Source organism: Rhinoderma darwinii, assembly GCF_050947455.1.
Source record: "Rhinoderma darwinii isolate aRhiDar2 chromosome 5 unlocalized genomic scaffold, aRhiDar2.hap1 SUPER_5_unloc_45, whole genome shotgun sequence".
Taxonomy (NCBI): domain Eukaryota; kingdom Metazoa; phylum Chordata; class Amphibia; order Anura; family Rhinodermatidae; genus Rhinoderma; species Rhinoderma darwinii.
This window is the reverse complement of record NW_027461804.1, coordinates 623,834-643,607: the sequence shown is the minus strand read 5'-3', so window position 1 is coordinate 643,607 and position 19,774 is coordinate 623,834. Positions and strand designations below refer to the sequence as shown.

The 19,774-nt window shown below is 47.9% G+C and overlaps 13 non-coding genes across 13 annotated transcripts; all 13 read right to left on the bottom strand.

Annotated features, from left to right (window-relative positions):
• Positions 1-1,211: 1,211 nt before the first annotated feature.
• Positions 1,212-1,402, bottom strand: LOC142694233 (U2 spliceosomal RNA). Its single transcript, XR_012862492.1, has one exon. It is a non-coding gene; the product is annotated as a U2 spliceosomal RNA (small nuclear RNA).
• Positions 1,403-2,690: 1,288 nt separating this feature from the next.
• On the bottom strand, positions 2,691-2,881 carry LOC142694232 (U2 spliceosomal RNA). Its single transcript, XR_012862491.1, has one exon. It is a non-coding gene; the product is annotated as a U2 spliceosomal RNA (small nuclear RNA).
• Positions 2,882-4,165: 1,284 nt separating this feature from the next.
• On the bottom strand, positions 4,166-4,356 carry LOC142694231 (U2 spliceosomal RNA). Its single transcript, XR_012862490.1, has one exon. It is a non-coding gene; the product is annotated as a U2 spliceosomal RNA (small nuclear RNA).
• Positions 4,357-5,652: 1,296 nt separating this feature from the next.
• Positions 5,653-5,843, bottom strand: LOC142694229 (U2 spliceosomal RNA). Its single transcript, XR_012862489.1, has one exon. It is a non-coding gene; the product is annotated as a U2 spliceosomal RNA (small nuclear RNA).
• Positions 5,844-7,139: 1,296 nt separating this feature from the next.
• Positions 7,140-7,330, bottom strand: LOC142694228 (U2 spliceosomal RNA). The gene has a single exon (XR_012862488.1). It is a non-coding gene; the product is annotated as a U2 spliceosomal RNA (small nuclear RNA).
• Positions 7,331-8,626: 1,296 nt separating this feature from the next.
• Positions 8,627-8,817, bottom strand: LOC142694226 (U2 spliceosomal RNA). Its single transcript, XR_012862486.1, has one exon. It is a non-coding gene; the product is annotated as a U2 spliceosomal RNA (small nuclear RNA).
• A 1,284-nt stretch (positions 8,818-10,101) lies between these two features.
• LOC142694382 (U2 spliceosomal RNA) lies at positions 10,102-10,292 on the bottom strand. The gene has a single exon (XR_012862627.1). It is a non-coding gene; the product is annotated as a U2 spliceosomal RNA (small nuclear RNA).
• Positions 10,293-11,592: 1,300 nt separating this feature from the next.
• LOC142694225 (U2 spliceosomal RNA) lies at positions 11,593-11,783 on the bottom strand. Its single transcript, XR_012862485.1, has one exon. It is a non-coding gene; the product is annotated as a U2 spliceosomal RNA (small nuclear RNA).
• A 1,284-nt stretch (positions 11,784-13,067) lies between these two features.
• On the bottom strand, positions 13,068-13,258 carry LOC142694224 (U2 spliceosomal RNA). Its single transcript, XR_012862484.1, has one exon. It is a non-coding gene; the product is annotated as a U2 spliceosomal RNA (small nuclear RNA).
• Positions 13,259-14,542: 1,284 nt separating this feature from the next.
• Positions 14,543-14,733, bottom strand: LOC142694223 (U2 spliceosomal RNA). The gene has a single exon (XR_012862483.1). It is a non-coding gene; the product is annotated as a U2 spliceosomal RNA (small nuclear RNA).
• A 1,296-nt stretch (positions 14,734-16,029) lies between these two features.
• LOC142694222 (U2 spliceosomal RNA) lies at positions 16,030-16,220 on the bottom strand. The gene has a single exon (XR_012862482.1). It is a non-coding gene; the product is annotated as a U2 spliceosomal RNA (small nuclear RNA).
• Positions 16,221-17,508: 1,288 nt separating this feature from the next.
• On the bottom strand, positions 17,509-17,699 carry LOC142694221 (U2 spliceosomal RNA). The gene has a single exon (XR_012862481.1). It is a non-coding gene; the product is annotated as a U2 spliceosomal RNA (small nuclear RNA).
• Positions 17,700-18,976: 1,277 nt separating this feature from the next.
• On the bottom strand, positions 18,977-19,167 carry LOC142694220 (U2 spliceosomal RNA). Its single transcript, XR_012862480.1, has one exon. It is a non-coding gene; the product is annotated as a U2 spliceosomal RNA (small nuclear RNA).
• Positions 19,168-19,774: the final 607 nt, after the last annotated feature.

Genomic DNA, 19,774 nt, shown 5'->3' with positions numbered 1-19,774 from the left:
CATGGGGCCCTGCAGGCTCACACACTCACAGCTACACGGGAGGTGAATAAAGGCCGGAGAGGAAGCCAGACAGGATTTGCTTCTTTTGCTTGCACCACAATGCAGTGCTGAAAGAGGAGGAATCTACATAAAAACGCCTTCCTGGCAACGCCCAAATGCCCTGCTGCCATGCAGATAAACACTGGCAGCGGCAGCAAGTGCATGCCCACAGCCACCCCTTGTTCCTTCACACCTTGTATCAGCTGTAATCCAGTCCAGTCCAGTGCTGCCTGCTGAGCAGCACTGACCAACACTGCCTGGGCCCAGGCTTTTATCTCTGAGGCCCCATTATGATGTCAGAAAGCTGGCTCTGGAATCCTGAGGGCTCCACTATGACACGTGCAAAGTTCCGTCTGAACTTTATATAAGACGGTGAGGCTCAGTCAGTCACTCAGTGTTGCCTGAGAGGGCAACACTGCAACAGCCGGCCGCCAGGCTGTCTTTTTTTTGCACAGCTAGTTGCCTCCAGGAGGCCACAAGAGGGAGACAAGGGACTGCAAAATGGAAAATAGGCATCCACCAACTTTACAGACAACTTCTCCTTGCTCCTACAACCTCCATCCTTGCACAGTTTGTTATTCTTCTAGGTAACATAGTAACAAATCCAAATTGCTGCTCTCTTTGTAGGCAAGCAAGGCTTTGTTGCAACTGCAATTCTTACTTCTTCTTGAAATGTAGGGACGACAGTACATTCCATCACATCCATCTAGTGTACACAGGTAGGTCCATTGTGGCGGGCAGGCGAGCGGGCGGGCTGCTTTATTGGCTGTTTGCTGTTCCCCTACTCCACTCCACTATTTGACTGTTGTGCTGCATCAATCAATCAATCAATCAATCAATCAATCAATCAATCAATCAATCAATCAATCAATCAGTGGCTGGCTCAGGTGCAGCTCTTTAACTTACCTAAAAGGGAGGGCGGAGAGAAGACAAGGAAGGTGAATGAGGTGTTCCAATGTGAAATGCCGGAAACACAGAAACACAGACGACACACAACAAGAGGTGGCAATCTATTCATTAATTGCATTTAATCAATGAGCTCATTATCACTCATGCATTGTCCAACAGGTGTTGAAATAATGGGATTAAAAGGGGAGATCCCTTCAGAAAGACAGAAACAATAGCAAAGACAAAAAACACTTTTGGAATCTGCTTTTAGTCAACACATAAGGAAAGGGTGCACCGGTCCTGGAAATACTGCAATACCAGGTCAATGCGTGGAGTGGACAGAGCAAGCTCTATTTCCATCTCCCTGTTCTAAAAATCCATTTAATATATGGTCCCCAGATAGGGGACGTATCAGATATTAAACTGATAAGAACAGATACTACACTTGATCTTAGCCAAAAGGCCGAGAAGCGATAACCCGAACGGGCCGCGCGTTGCCCGAGCCTGCCCGATACTGCTGTTCAGCCCTTGCAGCGATTCAGCCTACTTCTAGGCAATTCCATGGGGCCCTGCAGGCTCACACACTCACAGCTACACGGGAGGTGAATAAAGGCCGGAGAGGAAGCCAGACAGGATTTGCTTCTTTTGCTTGCACCACAATGCAGTGCTGAAAGAGGAGGAATCTACATAAAAACGCCTTCCTGGCAACGCCCAAATGCCCTGCTGCCATGCAGATAAACACTGGCAGCGGCAGCAAGTGCATGCCCACAGCCACCCCTTGTTCCTTCACACCTTGTATCAGCTGTAATCCAGTCCAGTCCAGTGCTGCCTGCTGAGCAGCACTGACCAACACTGCCTGGGCCCAGGCTTTTATCTCTGAGGCCCCATTATGATGTCAGAAAGCTGGCTCTGGAATCCTGAGGGCTCCACTATGACACGTGCAAAGTTCCGTCTGAACTTTATATAAGACGGTGAGGCTCAGTCAGTCACTCAGTGTTGCCTGAGAGGGCAACACTGCAACAGCCGGCCGCCAGGCTGTCTTTTTTTTGCACAGCTAGTTGCCTCCAGGAGGCCACAAGAGGGAGACAAGGGACTGCAAAATGGAAAATAGGCATCCACCAACTTTACAGACAACTTCTCCTTGCTCCTACAACCTCCATCCTTGCACAGTTTGTTATTCTTCTAGGTAACATAGTAACAAATCCAAATTGCTGCTCTCTTTGTAGGCAAGCAAGGCTTTGTTGCAACTGCAATTCTTACTTCTTCTTGAAATGTAGGGACGACAGTACATTCCATCACATCCATCTAGTGTACACAGGTAGGTCCATTGTGGCGGGCAGGCGAGCGGGCGGGCTGCTTTATTGGCTGTTTGCTGTTCCCCTACTCCACTCCACTATTTGACTGTTGTGCTGCATCAATCAATCAATCAATCAATCAATCAATCAATCAATCAATCAATCAATCAGTGGCTGGCTCAGGTGCAGCTCTTTAACTTACCTAAAAGGGAGGGCGGAGAGAAGACAAGGAAGGTGAATGAGGTGTTCCAATGTGAAATGCCGGAAACACAGAAACACAGACGACACACAACAAGAGGTGGCAATCTATTCATTAATTGCATTTAATCAATGAGCTCATTATCACTCATGCATTGTCCAACAGGTGTTGAAATAATGGGATTAAAAGGGGAGATCCCTTCAGAAAGACAGAAGCAATAGCAAAGACAAAAAACACTTTTGGAATCTGCTTTTAGTCAACACATAAGGAAAGGGTGCACCGGTCCTGGAAATACTGCAATACCAGGTCAATGCGTGGAGTGGACAGAGCAAGCTCTATTTCCATCTCCCTGTTCTAAAAATCCATTTAATATATGGTCCCCAGATAGGGGACGTATCAGATATTAAACTGATAAGAACAGATACTACACTTGATCTTAGCCAAAAGGCCGAGAAGCGATAACCCGAACGGGCCGCGCGTTGCCCGAGCCTGCCCGATACTGCTGTTCAGCCCTTGCAGCGATTCAGCCTACTTCTAGGCAATTCCATGGGGCCCTGCAGGCTCACACACTCACAGCTACACGGGAGGTGAATAAAGGCCGGAGAGGAAGCCAGACAGGATTTGCTTCTTTTGCTTGCACCACAATGCAGTGCTGAAAGAGGAGGAATCTACATAAAAACGCCTTCCTGGCAACGCCCAAATGCCCTGCTGCCATGCAGATAAACACTGGCAGCGGCAGCAAGTGCATGCCCACAGCCACCCCTTGTTCCTTCACACCTTGTATCAGCTGTAATCCAGTCCAGTCCAGTGCTGCCTGCTGAGCAGCACTGACCAACACTGCCTGGGCCCAGGCTTTTATCTCTGAGGCCCCATTATGATGTCAGAAAGCTGGCTCTGGAATCCTGAGGGCTCCACTATGACACGTGCAAAGTTCCGTCTGAACTTTATATAAGACGGTGAGGCTCAGTCAGTCACTCAGTGTTGCCTGAGAGGGCAACACTGCAACAGCCGGCCGCCAGGCTGTCTTTTTTTTGCACAGCTAGTTGCCTCCAGGAGGCCACAAGAGGGAGACAAGGGACTGCAAAATGGAAAATAGGCATCCACCAACTTTACAGACAACTTCTCCTTGCTCCTACAACCTCCATCCTTGCACAGTTTGTTATTCTTCTAGGTAACATAGTAACAAATCCAAATTGCTGCTCTCTTTGTAGGCAAGCAAGGCTTTGTTGCAACTGCAATTCTTACTTCTTCTTGAAATGTAGGGACGACAGTACATTCCATCACATCCATCTAGTGTACACAGGTAGGTCCATTGTGGCGGGCAGGCGAGCGGGCGGGCTGCTTTATTGGCTGTTTGCTGTTCCCCTACTCCACTCCACTATTTGACTGTTGTGCTGCATCAATCAATCAATCAATCAATCAATCAATCAATCAATCAATCAATCAGTGGCTGGCTCAGGTGCAGCTCTTTAACTTACCTAAAAGGGAGGGCGGAGAGAAGACAAGGAAGGTGAATGAGGTGTTCCAATGTGAAATGCCGGAAACACAGAAACACAGACGACACACAACAAGAGGTGGCAATCTATTCATTAATTGCATTTAATCAATGAGCTCATTATCACTCATGCATTGTCCAACAGGTGTTGAAATAATGGGATTAAAAGGGGAGATCCCTTCAGAAAGACAGAAACAATAGCAAAGACAAAAAACACTTTTGGAATCTGCTTTTAGTCAACACATAAGGAAAGGGTGCACCGGTCCTGGAAATACTGCAATACCAGGTCAATGCGTGGAGTGGACAGAGCAAGCTCTATTTCCATCTCCCTGTTCTAAAAATCCATTTAATATATGGTCCCCAGATAGGGGACGTATCAGATATTAAACTGATAAGAACAGATACTACACTTGATCTTAGCCAAAAGGCCGAGAAGCGATAACCCGAACGGGCCGCGCGTTGCCCGAGCCTGCCCGATACTGCTGTTCAGCCCTTGCAGCGATTCAGCCTACTTCTAGGCAATTCCATGGGGCCCTGCAGGCTCACACACTCACAGCTACACGGGAGGTGAATAAAGGCCGGAGAGGAAGCCAGACAGGATTTGCTTCTTTTGCTTGCACCACAATGCAGTGCTGAAAGAGGAGGAATCTACATAAAAACGCCTTCCTGGCAACGCCCAAATGCCCTGCTGCCATGCAGATAAACACTGGCAGCGGCAGCAAGTGCATGCCCACAGCCACCCCTTGTTCCTTCACACCTTGTATCAGCTGTAATCCAGTCCAGTCCAGTGCTGCCTGCTGAGCAGCACTGACCAACACTGCCTGGGCCCAGGCTTTTATCTCTGAGGCCCCATTATGATGTCAGAAAGCTGGCTCTGGAATCCTGAGGGCTCCACTATGACACGTGCAAAGTTCCGTCTGAACTTTATATAAGACGGTGAGGCTCAGTCAGTCACTCAGTGTTGCCTGAGAGGGCAACACTGCAACAGCCGGCCGCCAGGCTGTCTTTTTTTTGCACAGCTAGTTGCCTCCAGGAGGCCACAAGAGGGAGACAAGGGACTGCAAAATGGAAAATAGGCATCCACCAACTTTACAGACAACTTCTCCTTGCTCCTACAACCTCCATCCTTGCACAGTTTGTTATTCTTCTAGGTAACATAGTAACAAATCCAAATTGCTGCTCTCTTTGTAGGCAAGCAAGGCTTTGTTGCAACTGCAATTCTTACTTCTTCTTGAAATGTAGGGACGACAGTACATTCCATCACATCCATCTAGTGTACACAGGTAGGTCCATTGTGGCGGGCAGGCGAGCGGGCGGGCTGCTTTATTGGCTGTTTGCTGTTCCCCTACTCCACTCCACTATTTGACTGTTGTGCTGCATCAATCAATCAATCAATCAATCAATCAATCAATCAATCAATCAATCAATCAATCAATCAGTGGCTGGCTCAGGTGCAGCTCTTTAACTTACCTAAAAGGGAGGGCGGAGAGAAGACAAGGAAGGTGAATGAGGTGTTCCAATGTGAAATGCCGGAAACACAGAAACACAGACGACACACAACAAGAGGTGGCAATCTATTCATTAATTGCATTTAATCAATGCGCTCATTATCACTCATGCATTGTCCAACAGGTGTTGAAATAATGGGATTAAAAGGGGAGATCCCTTCAGAAAGACAGAAACAATAGCAAAGACAAAAAACACTTTTGGAATCTGCTTTTAGTCAACACATAAGGAAAGGGTGCACCGGTCCTGGAAATACTGCAATACCAGGTCAATGCGTGGAGTGGACAGAGCAAGCTCTATTTCCATCTCCCTGTTCTAAAAATCCATTTAATATATGGTCCCCAGATAGGGGACGTATCAGATATTAAACTGATAAGAACAGATACTACACTTGATCTTAGCCAAAAGGCCGAGAAGCGATAATCCGAACGGGCCGCGCGTTGCCCGAGCCTGCCCGATACTGCTGTTCAGCCCTTGCAGCGATTCAGCCTACTTCTAGGCAATTCCATGGGGCCCTGCAGGCTCACACACTCACAGCTACACGGGAGGTGAATAAAGGCCGGAGAGGAAGCCAGACAGGATTTGCTTCTTTTGCTTGCACCACAATGCAGTGCTGAAAGAGGAGGAATCTACATAAAAACGCCTTCCTGGCAACGCCCAAATGCCCTGCTGCCATGCAGATAAACACTGGCAGCGGCAGCAAGTGCATGCCCACAGCCACCCCTTGTTCCTTCACACCTTGTATCAGCTGTAATCCAGTCCAGTCCAGTGCTGCCTGCTGAGCAGCACTGACCAACACTGCCTGGGCCCAGGCTTTTATCTCTGAGGCCCCATTATGATGTCAGAAAGCTGGCTCTGGAATCCTGAGGGCTCCACTATGACACGTGCAAAGTTCCGTCTGAACTTTATATAAGACGGTGAGGCTCAGTCAGTCACTCAGTGTTGCCTGAGAGGGCAACACTGCAACAGCCGGCCGCCAGGCTGTCTTTTTTTTGCACAGCTAGTTGCCTCCAGGAGGCCACAAGAGGGAGACAAGGGACTGCAAAATGGAAAATAGGCATCCACCAACTTTACAGACAACTTCTCCTTGCTCCTACAACCTCCATCCTTGCACAGTTTGTTATTCTTCTAGGTAACATAGTAACAAATCCAAATTGCTGCTCTCTTTGTAGGCAAGCAAGGCTTTGTTGCAACTGCAATTCTTACTTCTTCTTGAAATGTAGGGACGACAGTACATTCCATCACATCCATCTAGTGTACACAGGTAGGTCCATTGTGGCGGGCAGGCGAGCGGGCGGGCTGCTTTATTGGCTGTTTGCTGTTCCCCTACTCCACTCCACTATTTGACTGTTGTGCTGCATCAATCAATCAATCAATCAATCAATCAATCAATCAATCAATCAATCAATCAATCAATCAGTGGCTGGCTCAGGTGCAGCTCTTTAACTTACCTAAAAGGGAGGGCGGAGAGAAGACAAGGAAGGTGAATGAGGTGTTCCAATGTGAAATGCCGGAAACACAGAAACACAGACGACACACAACAAGAGGTGGCAATCTATTCATTAATTGCATTTAATCAATGAGCTCATTATCACTCATGCATTGTCCAACAGGTGTTGAAATAATGGGATTAAAAGGGGAGATCCCTTCAGAAAGACAGAAACAATAGCAAAGACAAAAAACACTTTTGGAATCTGCTTTTAGTCAACACATAAGGAAAGGGTGCACCGGTCCTGGAAATACTGCAATACCAGGTCAATGCGTGGAGTGGACAGAGCAAGCTCTATTTCCATCTCCCTGTTCTAAAAATCCATTTAATATATGGTCCCCAGATAGGGGACGTATCAGATATTAAACTGATAAGAACAGATACTACACTTGATCTTAGCCAAAAGGCCGAGAAGCGATAACCCGAACGGGCCGCGCGTTGCCCGAGCCTGCCCGATACTGCTGTTCAGCCCTTGCAGCGATTCAGCCTACTTCTAGGCAATTCCATGGGGCCCTGCAGGCTCACACACTCACAGCTACACGGGAGGTGAATAAAGGCCGGAGAGGAAGCCAGACAGGATTTGCTTCTTTTGCTTGCACCACAATGCAGTGCTGAAAGAGGAGGAATCTACATAAAAACGCCTTCCTGGCAACGCCCAAATGCCCTGCTGCCATGCAGATAAACACTGGCAGCGGCAGCAAGTGCATGCCCACAGCCACCCCTTGTTCCTTCACACCTTGTATCAGCTGTAATCCAGTCCAGTCCAGTGCTGCCTGCTGAGCAGCACTGACCAACACTGCCTGGGCCCAGGCTTTTATCTCTGAGGCCCCATTATGATGTCAGAAAGCTGGCTCTGGAATCCTGAGGGCTCCACTATGACACGTGCAAAGTTCCGTCTGAACTTTATATAAGACGGTGAGGCTCAGTCAGTCACTCAGTGTTGCCTGAGAGGGCAACACTGCAACAGCCGGCTGCCAGGCTGTCTTTTTTTTGCACAGCTAGTTGCCTCCAGGAGGCCACAAGAGGGAGACAAGGGACTGCAAAATGGAAAATAGGCATCCACCAACTTTACAGACAACTTCTCCTTGCTCCTACAACCTCCATCCTTGCACAGTTTGTTATTCTTCTAGGTAACATAGTAACAAATCCAAATTGCTGCTCTCTTTGTAGGCAAGCAAGGCTTTGTTGCAACTGCAATTCTTACTTCTTCTTGAAATGTAGGGACGACAGTACATTCCATCACATCCATCTAGTGTACACAGGTAGGTCCATTGTGGCGGGCAGGCGAGCGGGCGGGCTGCTTTATTGGCTGTTTGCTGTTCCCCTACTCCACTCCACTATTTGACTGTTGTGCTGCATCAATCAATCAATCAATCAATCAATCAATCAATCAATCAATCAATCAATCAATCAATCAGTGGCTGGCTCAGGTGCAGCTCTTTAACTTACCTAAAAGGGAGGGCGGAGAGAAGACAAGGAAGGTGAATGAGGTGTTCCAATGTGAAATGCCGGAAACACAGAAACACAGACGACACACAACAAGAGGTGGCAATCTATTCATTAATTGCATTTAATCAATGAGCTCATTATCACTCATGCATTGTCCAACAGGTGTTGAAATAATGGGATTAAAAGGGGAGATCCCTTCAGAAAGACAGAAACAATAGCAAAGACAAAAAACACTTTTGGAATCTGCTTTTAGTCAACACATAAGGAAAGGGTGCACCGGTCCTGGAAATACTGCAATACCAGGTCAATGCGTGGAGTGGACAGAGCAAGCTCTATTTCCATCTCCCTGTTCTAAAAATCCATTTAATATATGGTCCCCAGATAGGGGACGTATCAGATATTAAACTGATAAGAACAGATACTACACTTGATCTTAGCCAAAAGGCCGAGAAGCGATAACCCGAACGGGCCGCGCGTTGCCCGAGCCTGCCCGATACTGCTGTTCAGCCCTTGCAGCGATTCAGCCTACTTCTAGGCAATTCCATGGGGCCCTGCAGGCTCACACACTCACAGCTACACGGGAGGTGAATAAAGGCCGGAGAGGAAGCCAGACAGGATTTGCTTCTTTTGCTTGCACCACAATGCAGTGCTGAAAGAGGAGGAATCTACATAAAAACGCCTTCCTGGCAACGCCCAAATGCCCTGCTGCCATGCAGATAAACACTGGCAGCGGCAGCAAGTGCATGCCCACAGCCACCCCTTGTTCCTTCACACCTTGTATCAGCTGTAATCCAGTCCAGTCCAGTGCTGCCTGCTGAGCAGCACTGACCAACACTGCCTGGGCCCAGGCTTTTATCTCTGAGGCCCCATTATGATGTCAGAAAGCTGGCTCTGGAATCCTGAGGGCTCCACTATGACACGTGCAAAGTTCCGTCTGAACTTTATATAAGACGGTGAGGCTCAGTCAGTCACTCAGTGTTGCCTGAGAGGGCAACACTGCAACAGCCGGCCGCCAGGCTGTCTTTTTTTTGCACAGCTAGTTGCCTCCAGGAGGCCACAAGAGGGAGACAAGGGACTGCAAAATGGAAAATAGGCATCCACCAACTTTACAGACAACTTCTCCTTGCTCCTACAACCTCTATCCTTGCACAGTTTGTTATTCTTCTAGGTAACATAGTAACAAATCCAAATTGCTGCTCTCTTTGTAGGCAAGCAAGGCTTTGTTGCAACTGCAATTCTTACTTCTTCTTGAAATGTAGGGACGACAGTACATTCCATCACATCCATCTAGTGTACACAGGTAGGTCCATTGTGGCGGGCAGGCGAGCGGGCGGGCTGCTTTATTGGCTGTTTGCTGTTCCCCTACTCCACTCCACTATTTGACTGTTGTGCTGCATCAATCAATCAATCAATCAATCAATCAATCAATCAATCAATCAATCAGTGGCTGGCTCAGGTGCAGCTCTTTAACTTACCTAAAAGGGAGGGCGGAGAGAAGACAAGGAAGGTGAATGAGGTGTTCCAATGTGAAATGCCGGAAACACAGAAACACAGACGACACACAACAAGAGGTGGCAATCTATTCATTAATTGCATTTAATCAATGAGCTCATTATCACTCATGCATTGTCCAACAGGTGTTGAAATAATGGGATTAAAAGGGGAGATCCCTTCAGAAAGACAGAAACAATAGCAAAGACAAAAAACACTTTTGGAATCTGCTTTTAGTCAACACATAAGGAAAGGGTGCACCGGTCCTGGAAATACTGCAATACCAGGTCAATGCGTGGAGTGGACAGAGCAAGCTCTACTTCCATCTCCCTGTTCTAAAAATCCATTTAATATATGGTCCCCAGATAGGGGACGTATCAGATATTAAACTGATAAGAACAGATACTACACTTGATCTTAGCCAAAAGGCCGAGAAGCGATAACCCGAACGGGCCGCGCGTTGCCCGAGCCTGCCCGATACTGCTGTTCAGCCCTTGCAGCGATTCAGCCTACTTCTAGGCAATTCCATGGGGCCCTGCAGGCTCACACACTCACAGCTACACGGGAGGTGAATAAAGGCCGGAGAGGAAGCCAGACAGGATTTGCTTCTTTTGCTTGCACCACAATGCAGTGCTGAAAGAGGAGGAATCTACATAAAAACGCCTTCCTGGCAACGCCCAAATGCCCTGCTGCCATGCAGATAAACACTGGCAGCGGCAGCAAGTGCATGCCCACAGCCACCCCTTGTTCCTTCTCACCTTGTATCAGCTGTAATCCAGTCCAGTCCAGTGCTGCCTGCTGAGCAGCACTGACCAACACTGCCTGGGCCCAGGCTTTTATCTCTGAGGCCCCATTATGATGTCAGAAAGCTGGCTCTGGAATCCTGAGGGCTCCACTATGACACGTGCAAAGTTCCGTCTGAACTTTATATAAGACGGTGAGGCTCAGTCAGTCACTCAGTGTTGCCTGAGAGGGCAACACTGCAACAGCCGGCCGCCAGGCTGTCTTTTTTTTGCACAGCTAGTTGCCTCCAGGAGGCCACAAGAGGGAGACAAGGGACTGCAAAATGGAAAATAGGCATCCACCAACTTTACAGACAACTTCTCCTTGCTCCTACAACCTCCATCCTTGCACAGTTTGTTATTCTTCTAGGTAACATAGTAACAAATCCAAATTGCTGCTCTCTTTGTAGGCAAGCAAGGCTTTGTTGCAACTGCAATTCTTACTTCTTCTTGAAATGTAGGGACGACAGTACATTCCATCACATCCATCTAGTGTACACAGGTAGGTCCATTGTGGCGGGCAGGCGAGCGGGCGGGCTGCTTTATTGGCTGTTTGCTGTTCCCCTACTCCACTCCACTATTTGACTGTTGTGCTGCATCAATCAATCAATCAATCAATCAATCAATCAATCAATCAATCAATCAATCAATCAATCAATCAGTGGCTGGCTCAGGTGCAGCTCTTTAACTTACCTAAAAGGGAGGGCGGAGAGAAGACAAGGAAGGTGAATGAGGTGTTCCAATGTGAAATGCCGGAAACACAGAAACACAGACGACACACAACAAGAGGTGGCAATCTATTCATTAATTGCATTTAATCAATGAGCTCATTATCACTCATGCATTGTCCAACAGGTGTTGAAATAATGGGATTAAAAGGGGAGATCCCTTCAGAAAGACAGAAACAATAGCAAAGACAAAAAACACTTTTGGAATCTGCTTTTAGTCAACACATAAGGAAAGGGTGCACCGGTCCTGGAAATACTGCAATACCAGGTCAATGCGTGGAGTGGACAGAGCAAGCTCTATTTCCATCTCCCTGTTCTAAAAATCCATTTAATATATGGTCCCCAGATAGGGGACGTATCAGATATTAAACTGATAAGAACAGATACTACACTTGATCTTAGCCAAAAGGCCGAGAAGCGATAACCCGAACGGGCCGCGCGTTGCCCGAGCCTGCCCGATACTGCTGTTCAGCCCTTGCAGCGATTCAGCCTACTTCTAGGCAATTCCATGGGGCCCTGCAGGCTCACACACTCACAGCTACACGGGAGGTGAATAAAGGCCGGAGAGGAAGCCAGACAGGATTTGCTTCTTTTGCTTGCACCACAATGCAGTGCTGAAAGAGGAGGAATCTACATAAAAACGCCTTCCTGGCAACGCCCAAATGCCCTGCTGCCATGCAGATAAACACTGGCAGCGGCAGCAAGTGCATGCCCACAGCCACCCCTTGTTCCTTCACACCTTGTATCAGCTGTAATCCAGTCCAGTCCAGTGCTGCCTGCTGAGCAGCACTGACCAACACTGCCTGGGCCCAGGCTTTTATCTCTGAGGCCCCATTATGATGTCAGAAAGCTGGCTCTGGAATCCTGAGGGCTCCACTATGACACGTGCAAAGTTCCGTCTGAACTTTATATAAGACGGTGAGGCTCAGTCAGTCACTCAGTGTTGCCTGAGAGGGCAACACTGCAACAGCCGGCCGCCAGGCTGTCTTTTTTTTGCACAGCTAGTTGCCTCCAGGAGGCCACAAGAGGGAGACAAGGGACTGCAAAATGGAAAATAGGCATCCACCAACTTTACAGACAACTTCTCCTTGCTCCTACAACCTCCATCCTTGCACAGTTTGTTATTCTTCTAGGTAACATAGTAACAAATCCAAACTGCTGCTCTCTTTGTAGGCAAGCAAGGCTTTGTTGCAACTGCAATTCTTACTTCTTCTTGAAATGTAGGGACGACAGTACATTCCATCACATCCATCTAGTGTACACAGGTAGGTCCATTGTGGCGGGCAGGCGAGCGGGCGGGCTGCTTTATTGGCTGTTTGCTGTTCCCCTACTCCACTCCACTATTTGACTGTTGTGCTGCATCAATCAATCAATCAATCAATCAATCAATCAATCAATCAATCAATCAGTGGCTGGCTCAGGTGCAGCTCTTTAACTTACCTAAAAGGGAGGGCGGAGAGAAGACAAGGAAGGTGAATGAGGTGTTCCAATGTGAAATGCCGGAAACACAGAAACACAGACGACACACAACAAGAGGTGGCAATCTATTCATTAATTGCATTTAATCAATGAGCTCATTATCACTCATGCATTGTCCAACAGGTGTTGAAATAATGGGATTAAAAGGGGAGATCCCTTCAGAAAGACAGAAACAATAGCAAAGACAAAAAACACTTTTGGAATCTGCTTTTAGTCAACACATAAGGAAAGGGTGCACCGGTCCTGGAAATACTGCAATACCAGGTCAATGCGTGGAGTGGACAGAGCAAGCTCTATTTCCATCTCCCTGTTCTAAAAATCCATTTAATATATGGTCCCCAGATAGGGGACGTATCAGATATTAAACTGATAAGAACAGATACTACACTTGATCTTAGCCAAAAGGCCGAGAAGCGATAACCCGAACGGGCCGCGCGTTGCCCGAGCCTGCCCGATACTGCTGTTCAGCCCTTGCAGCGATTCAGCCTACTTCTAGGCAATTCCATGGGGCCCTGCAGGCTCACACACTCACAGCTACACGGGAGGTGAATAAAGGCCGGAGAGGAAGCCAGACAGGATTTGCTTCTTTTGCTTGCACCACAATGCAGTGCTGAAAGAGGAGGAATCTACATAAAAACGCCTTCCTGGCAACGCCCAAATGCCCTGCTGCCATGCAGATAAACACTGGCAGCGGCAGCAAGTGCATGCCCACAGCCACCCCTTGTTCCTTCACACCTTGTATCAGCTGTAATCCAGTCCAGTCCAGTGCTGCCTGCTGAGCAGCACTGACCAACACTGCCTGGGCCCAGGCTTTTATCTCTGAGGCCCCATTATGATGTCAGAAAGCTGGCTCTGGAATCCTGAGGGCTCCACTATGACACGTGCAAAGTTCCGTCTGAACTTTATATAAGACGGTGAGGCTCAGTCAGTCACTCAGTGTTGCCTGAGAGGGCAACACTGCAACAGCCGGCCGCCAGGCTGTCTTTTTTTTGCACAGCTAGTTGCCTCCAGGAGGCCACAAGAGGGAGACAAGGGACTGCAAAATGGAAAATAGGCATCCACCAACTTTACAGACAACTTCTCCTTGCTCCTACAACCTCCATCCTTGCACAGTTTGTTATTCTTCTAGGTAACATAGTAACAAATCCAAATTGCTGCTCTCTTTGTAGGCAAGCAAGGCTTTGTTGCAACTGCAATTCTTACTTCTTCTTGAAATGTAGGGACGACAGTACATTCCATCACATCCATCTAGTGTACACAGGTAGGTCCATTGTGGCGGGCAGGCGAGCGGGCGGGCTGCTTTATTGGCTGTTTGCTGTTCCCCTACTCCACTCCACTATTTGACTGTTGTGCTGCATCAATCAATCAATCAATCAATCAATCAATCAATCAATCAATCAATCAGTGGCTGGCTCAGGTGCAGCTCTTTAACTTACCTAAAAGGGAGGGCGGAGAGAAGACAAGGAAGGTGAATGAGGTGTTCCAATGTGAAATGCCGGAAACACAGAAACACAGACGACACACAACAAGAGGTGGCAATCTATTCATTAATTGCATTTAATCAATGAGCTCATTATCACTCATGCATTGTCCAACAGGTGTTGAAATAATGGGATTAAAAGGGGAGATCCCTTCAGAAAGACAGAAACAATAGCAAAGACAAAAAACACTTTTGGAATCTGCTTTTAGTCAACACATAAGGAAAGGGTGCACCGGTCCTGGAAATACTGCAATACCAGGTCAATGCGTGGAGTGGACAGAGCAAGCTCTATTTCCATCTCCCTGTTCTAAAAATCCATTTAATATATGGTCCCCAGATAGGGGACGTATCAGATATTAAACTGATAAGAACAGATACTACACTTGATCTTAGCCAAAAGGCCGAGAAGCGATAACCCGAACGGGCCGCGCGTTGCCCGAGCCTGCCCGATACTGCTGTTCAGCCCTTGCAGCGATTCAGCCTACTTCTAGGCAATTCCATGGGGCCCTGCAGGCTCACACACTCACAGCTACACGGGAGGTGAATAAAGGCCGGAGAGGAAGCCAGACAGGATTTGCTTCTTTTGCTTGCACCACAATGCAGTGCTGAAAGAGGAGGAATCTACATAAAAACGCCTTCCTGGCAACGCCCAAATGCCCTGCTGCCATGCAGATAAACACTGGCAGCGGCAGCAAGTGCATGCCCACAGCCACCCCTTGTTCCTTCACACCTTGTATCAGCTGTAATCCAGTCCAGTCCAGTGCTGCCTGCTGAGCAGCACTGACCAACACTGCCTGGGCCCAGGCTTTTATCTCTGAGGCCCCATTATGATGTCAGAAAGCTGGCTCTGGAATCCTGAGGGCTCCACTATGACACGTGCAAAGTTCCGTCTGAACTTTATATAAGACGGTGAGGCTCAGTCAGTCACTCAGTGTTGCCTGAGAGGGCAACACTGCAACAGCCGGCCGCCAGGCTGTCTTTTTTTTGCACAGCTAGTTGCCTCCAGGAGGCCACAAGAGGGAGACAAGGGACTGCAAAATGGAAAATAGGCATCCACCAACTTTACAGACAACTTCTCCTTGCTCCTACAACCTCCATCCTTGCACAGTTTGTTATTCTTCTAGGTAACATAGTAACAAATCCAAATTGCTGCTCTCTTTGTAGGCAAGCAAGGCTTTGTTGCAACTGCAATTCTTACTTCTTCTTGAAATGTAGGGACGACAGTACATTCCATCACATCCATCTAGTGTACACAGGTAGGTCCATTGTGGCGGGCAGGCGAGCGGGCGGGCTGCTTTATTGGCTGTTTGCTGTTCCCCTACTCCACTCCACTATTTGACTGTTGTGCTGCATCAATCAATCAATCAATCAATCAATCAATCAATCAATCAATCAATCAATCAATCAATCAGTGGCTGGCTCAGGTGCAGCTCTTTAACTTACCTAAAAGGGAGGGCGGAGAGAAGACAAGGAAGGTGAATGAGGTGTTCCAATGTGAAATGCCGGAAACACAGAAACACAGACGACACACAACAAGAGGTGGCAATCTATTCATTAATTGCATTTAATCAATGAGCTCATTATCACTCATGCATTGTCCAACAGGTGTTGAAATAATGGGATTAAAAGGGGAGATCCCTTCAGAAAGACAGAAACAATAGCAAAGACAAAAAACACTTTTGGAATCTGCTTTTAGTCAACACATAAGGAAAGGGTGCACCGGTCCTGGAAATACTGCAATACCAGGTCAATGCGTGGAGTGGACAGAGCAAGCTCTATTTCCATCTCCCTGTTCTAAAAATCCATTTAATATATGGTCCCCAGATAGGGGACGTATCAGATATTAAACTGATAAGAACAGATACTACACTTGATCTTAGCCAAAAGGCCGAGAAGCGATAACCCGAACGGGCCGCGCGTTGCCCGAGCCTGCCCGATACTGCTGTTCAGCCCTTGCAGCGATTCAGCCTACTTCTAGGCAATTCCATGGGGCCCTGCAGGCTCACACACTCACAGCTACACGGGAGGTGAATAAAGGCCGGAGAGGAAGCCAGACAGGATTTGCTTCTTTTGCTTGCACCACAATGCAGTGCTGAAAGAGGAGGAATCTACATAAAAACGCCTTCCTGGCAACGCCCAAATGCCCTGCTGCCATGCAGATAAACACTGGCAGCGGCAGCAAGTGCATGCCCACAGCCACCCCTTGTTCCTTCACACCTTGTATCAGCTGTAATCCAGTCCAGTCCAGTGCTGCCTGCTGAGCAGCACTGACCAACACTGCCTGGGCCCAGGCTTTTATCTCTGAGGCCCCATTATGATGTCAGAAAGCTGGCTCTGGAATCCTGAGGGCTCCACTATGACACGTGCAAAGTTCCGTCTGAACTTTATATAAGACGGTGAGGCTCAGTCAGTCACTCAGTGTTGCCTGAGAGGGCAACACTGCAACAGCCGGCCGCCAGGCTGTCTTTTTTTTGCACAGCTAGTTGCCTCCAGGAGGCCACAAGAGGGAGACAAGGGACTGCAAAATGGAAAATAGGCATCCACCAACTTTACAGACAACTTCTCCTTGCTCCTACAACCTCCATCCTTGCACAGTTTGTTATTCTTCTAGGTAACATAGTAACAAATCCAAATTGCTGCTCTCTTTGTAGGCAAGCAAGGCTTTGTTGCAACTGCAATTCTTACTTCTTCTTGAAATGTAGGGACAACAGTACATTCCATCACATCCATCTAGTGTACACAGGTAGGTCCATTGTGGCGGGCAGGCGAGCGGGCGGGCTGCTTTATTGGCTGTTTGCTGTTCCCCTACTCCACTCCACTATTTGACTGTTGTGCTGCATCAATCAATCAATCAATCAATCAATCAATCAATCAATCAATCAATCAATCAGTGGCTGGCTCAGGTGCAGCTCTTTAACTTACCTAAAAGGGAGGGCGGAGAGAAGACAAGGAAGGTGAATGAGGTGTTCCAATGTGAAATGCCGGAAACACAGAAACACAGACGACACACAACAAGAGGTGGCAATCTATTCATTAATTGCATTTAATCAATGAGCTCATTATCACTCATGCATTGTCCAACAGGTGTTGAAATAATGGGATTAAAAGGGGAGATCCCTTCAGAAAGACAGAAACAATAGCAAAGACAAAAAACACTTTTGGAATCTGCTTTTAGTCAACACATAAGGAAAGGGTGCACCGGTCCTGGAAATACTGCAATACCAGGTCAATGCGTGGAGTGGACAGAGCAAGCTCTATTTCCATCTCCCTGTTCTAAAAATCCATTTAATATATGGTCCCCAGATAGGGGACGTATCAGATATTAAACTGATAAGAACAGATACTACACTTGATCTTAGCCAAAAGGCCGAGAAGCGATAACCCGAACGGGCCGCGCGTTGCCCGAGCCTGCCCGATACTGCTGTTCAGCCCTTGCAGCGATTCAGCCTACTTCTAGGCAATTCCATGGGGCCCTGCAGGCTCACACACTCACAGCTACACGGGAGGTGAATAAAGGCCGGAGAGGAAGCCAGACAGGATTTGCTTCTTTTGCTTGCACCACAATGCAGTGCTGAAAGAGGAGGAATCTACATAAAAACGCCTTCCTGGCAACGCCCAAATGCCCTGCTGCCATGCAGATAAACACTGGCAGCGGCAGCAAGTGCATGCCCACAGCCACCCCTTGTTCCTTCACACCTTGTATCAGCTGTAATCCAGTCCAGTCCAGTGCTGCCTGCTGAGCAGCACTGACCAACACTGCCTGGGCCCAGGCTTTTATCTCTGAGGCCCCATTATGATGTCAGAAAGCTGGCTCTGGAATCCTGAGGGCTCCACTATGACACGTGCAAAGTTCCGTCTGAACTTTATATAAGACGGTGAGGCTCAGTCAGTCACTCAGTGTTGCCTGAGAGGGCAACACTGCAACAGCCGGCCGCCAGGCTGTCTTTTTTTTGCACAGCTAGTTGCCTCCAGGAGGCCACAAGAGGGAGACAAGGGACTGCAAAATGGAAAATAGGCATCCACCAACTTTACAGACAACTTCTCCTTGCTCCTACAACCTCCATCCTTGCACAGTTTGTTATTCTTCTAGGTAACATAGTAACAAATCCAAATTGCTGCTCTCTTTGTAGGCAAGCAAGGCTTTGTTGCAACTGCAATTCTTACTTCTTCTTGAAATGTAGGGACGACAGTACATTCCATCACATCCATCTAGTGTACACAGGTAGGTCCATTGTGGCGGGCAGGCGAGCGGGCGGGCTGCTTTATTGGCTGTTTGCTGTTCCCCTACTCCACTCCACTATTTGACTGTTGTGCTGCAATCAATCAATCAATCAATCAATCAATCAATCAATCAATCAGTGGCTGGCTCAGGTGCAGCTCTTTAACTTACCTAAAAGGGAGGGCGGAGAGAAGACAAGGAAGGTGAATGAGGTGTTCCAATGTGAAATGCCGGAAACACAGAAACACAGACGACACACAACAAGAGGTGGCAATCTATTCATTAATTGCATTTAATCAATGAGCTCATTATCACTCATGCATTGTCCAACAGGTGTTGAAATAATGGGATTAAAAGGGGAGATCCCTTCAGAAAGACAGAAACAATAGTAAAGACAAAAAACACTTTTGGAATCTGCTTTTAGTCAACACATAAGGAAAGGGTGCACCGGTCCTGGAAATACTGCAATACCAGGTCAATGCGTGGAGTGGACAGAGCAAGCTCTATTTCCATCTCCCTGTTCTAAAAATCCATTTAATATATGGTCCCCAGATAGGGGACGTATCAGATATTAAACTGATAAGAACAGATACTACACTTGATCTTAGCCAAAAGGCCGAGAAGCGATAACCCGAACGGGCCGCGCGTTGCCCGAGCCTGCCCGATACTGCTGTTCAGCCCTTGCAGCGATTCAGCCTACTTCTAGGCAATTCCATGGGGCCCTGCAGGCTCACACACTCACAGCTACACGGGAGGTGAATAAAGGCCGGAGAGGAAGCCAGACAGGATTTGCTTCTTTTGCTTGCACCACAATGCAGTGCTGAAAGAGGAGGAATCTACATAAAAACGCCTCATGCAGATAAACACTGGCAGCGGCAGCAAGTGCATGCCCACAGCCACCCCTTGTTCCTTCACACCTTGTATCAGCTGTAATCCAGTCCAGTCCAGTGCTGCCTGCTGAGCAGCACTGACCAACACTGCCTGGGCCCAGGCTTTTATCTCTGAGGCCCCATTATGATGTCAGAAAGCTGGCTCTGGAATCCTGAGGGCTCCACTATGACACGTGCAAAGTTCCGTCTGAACTTTATATAAGACGGTGAGGCTCAGTCAGTCACTCAGTGTTGCCTGAGAGGGCAACACTGCAACAGCCGGCCGCCAGGCTGTCTTTTTTTTGCACAGCTAGTTGCCTCCAGGAGGCCACAAGAGGGAGACAAGGGACTGCAAAATGGAAAATA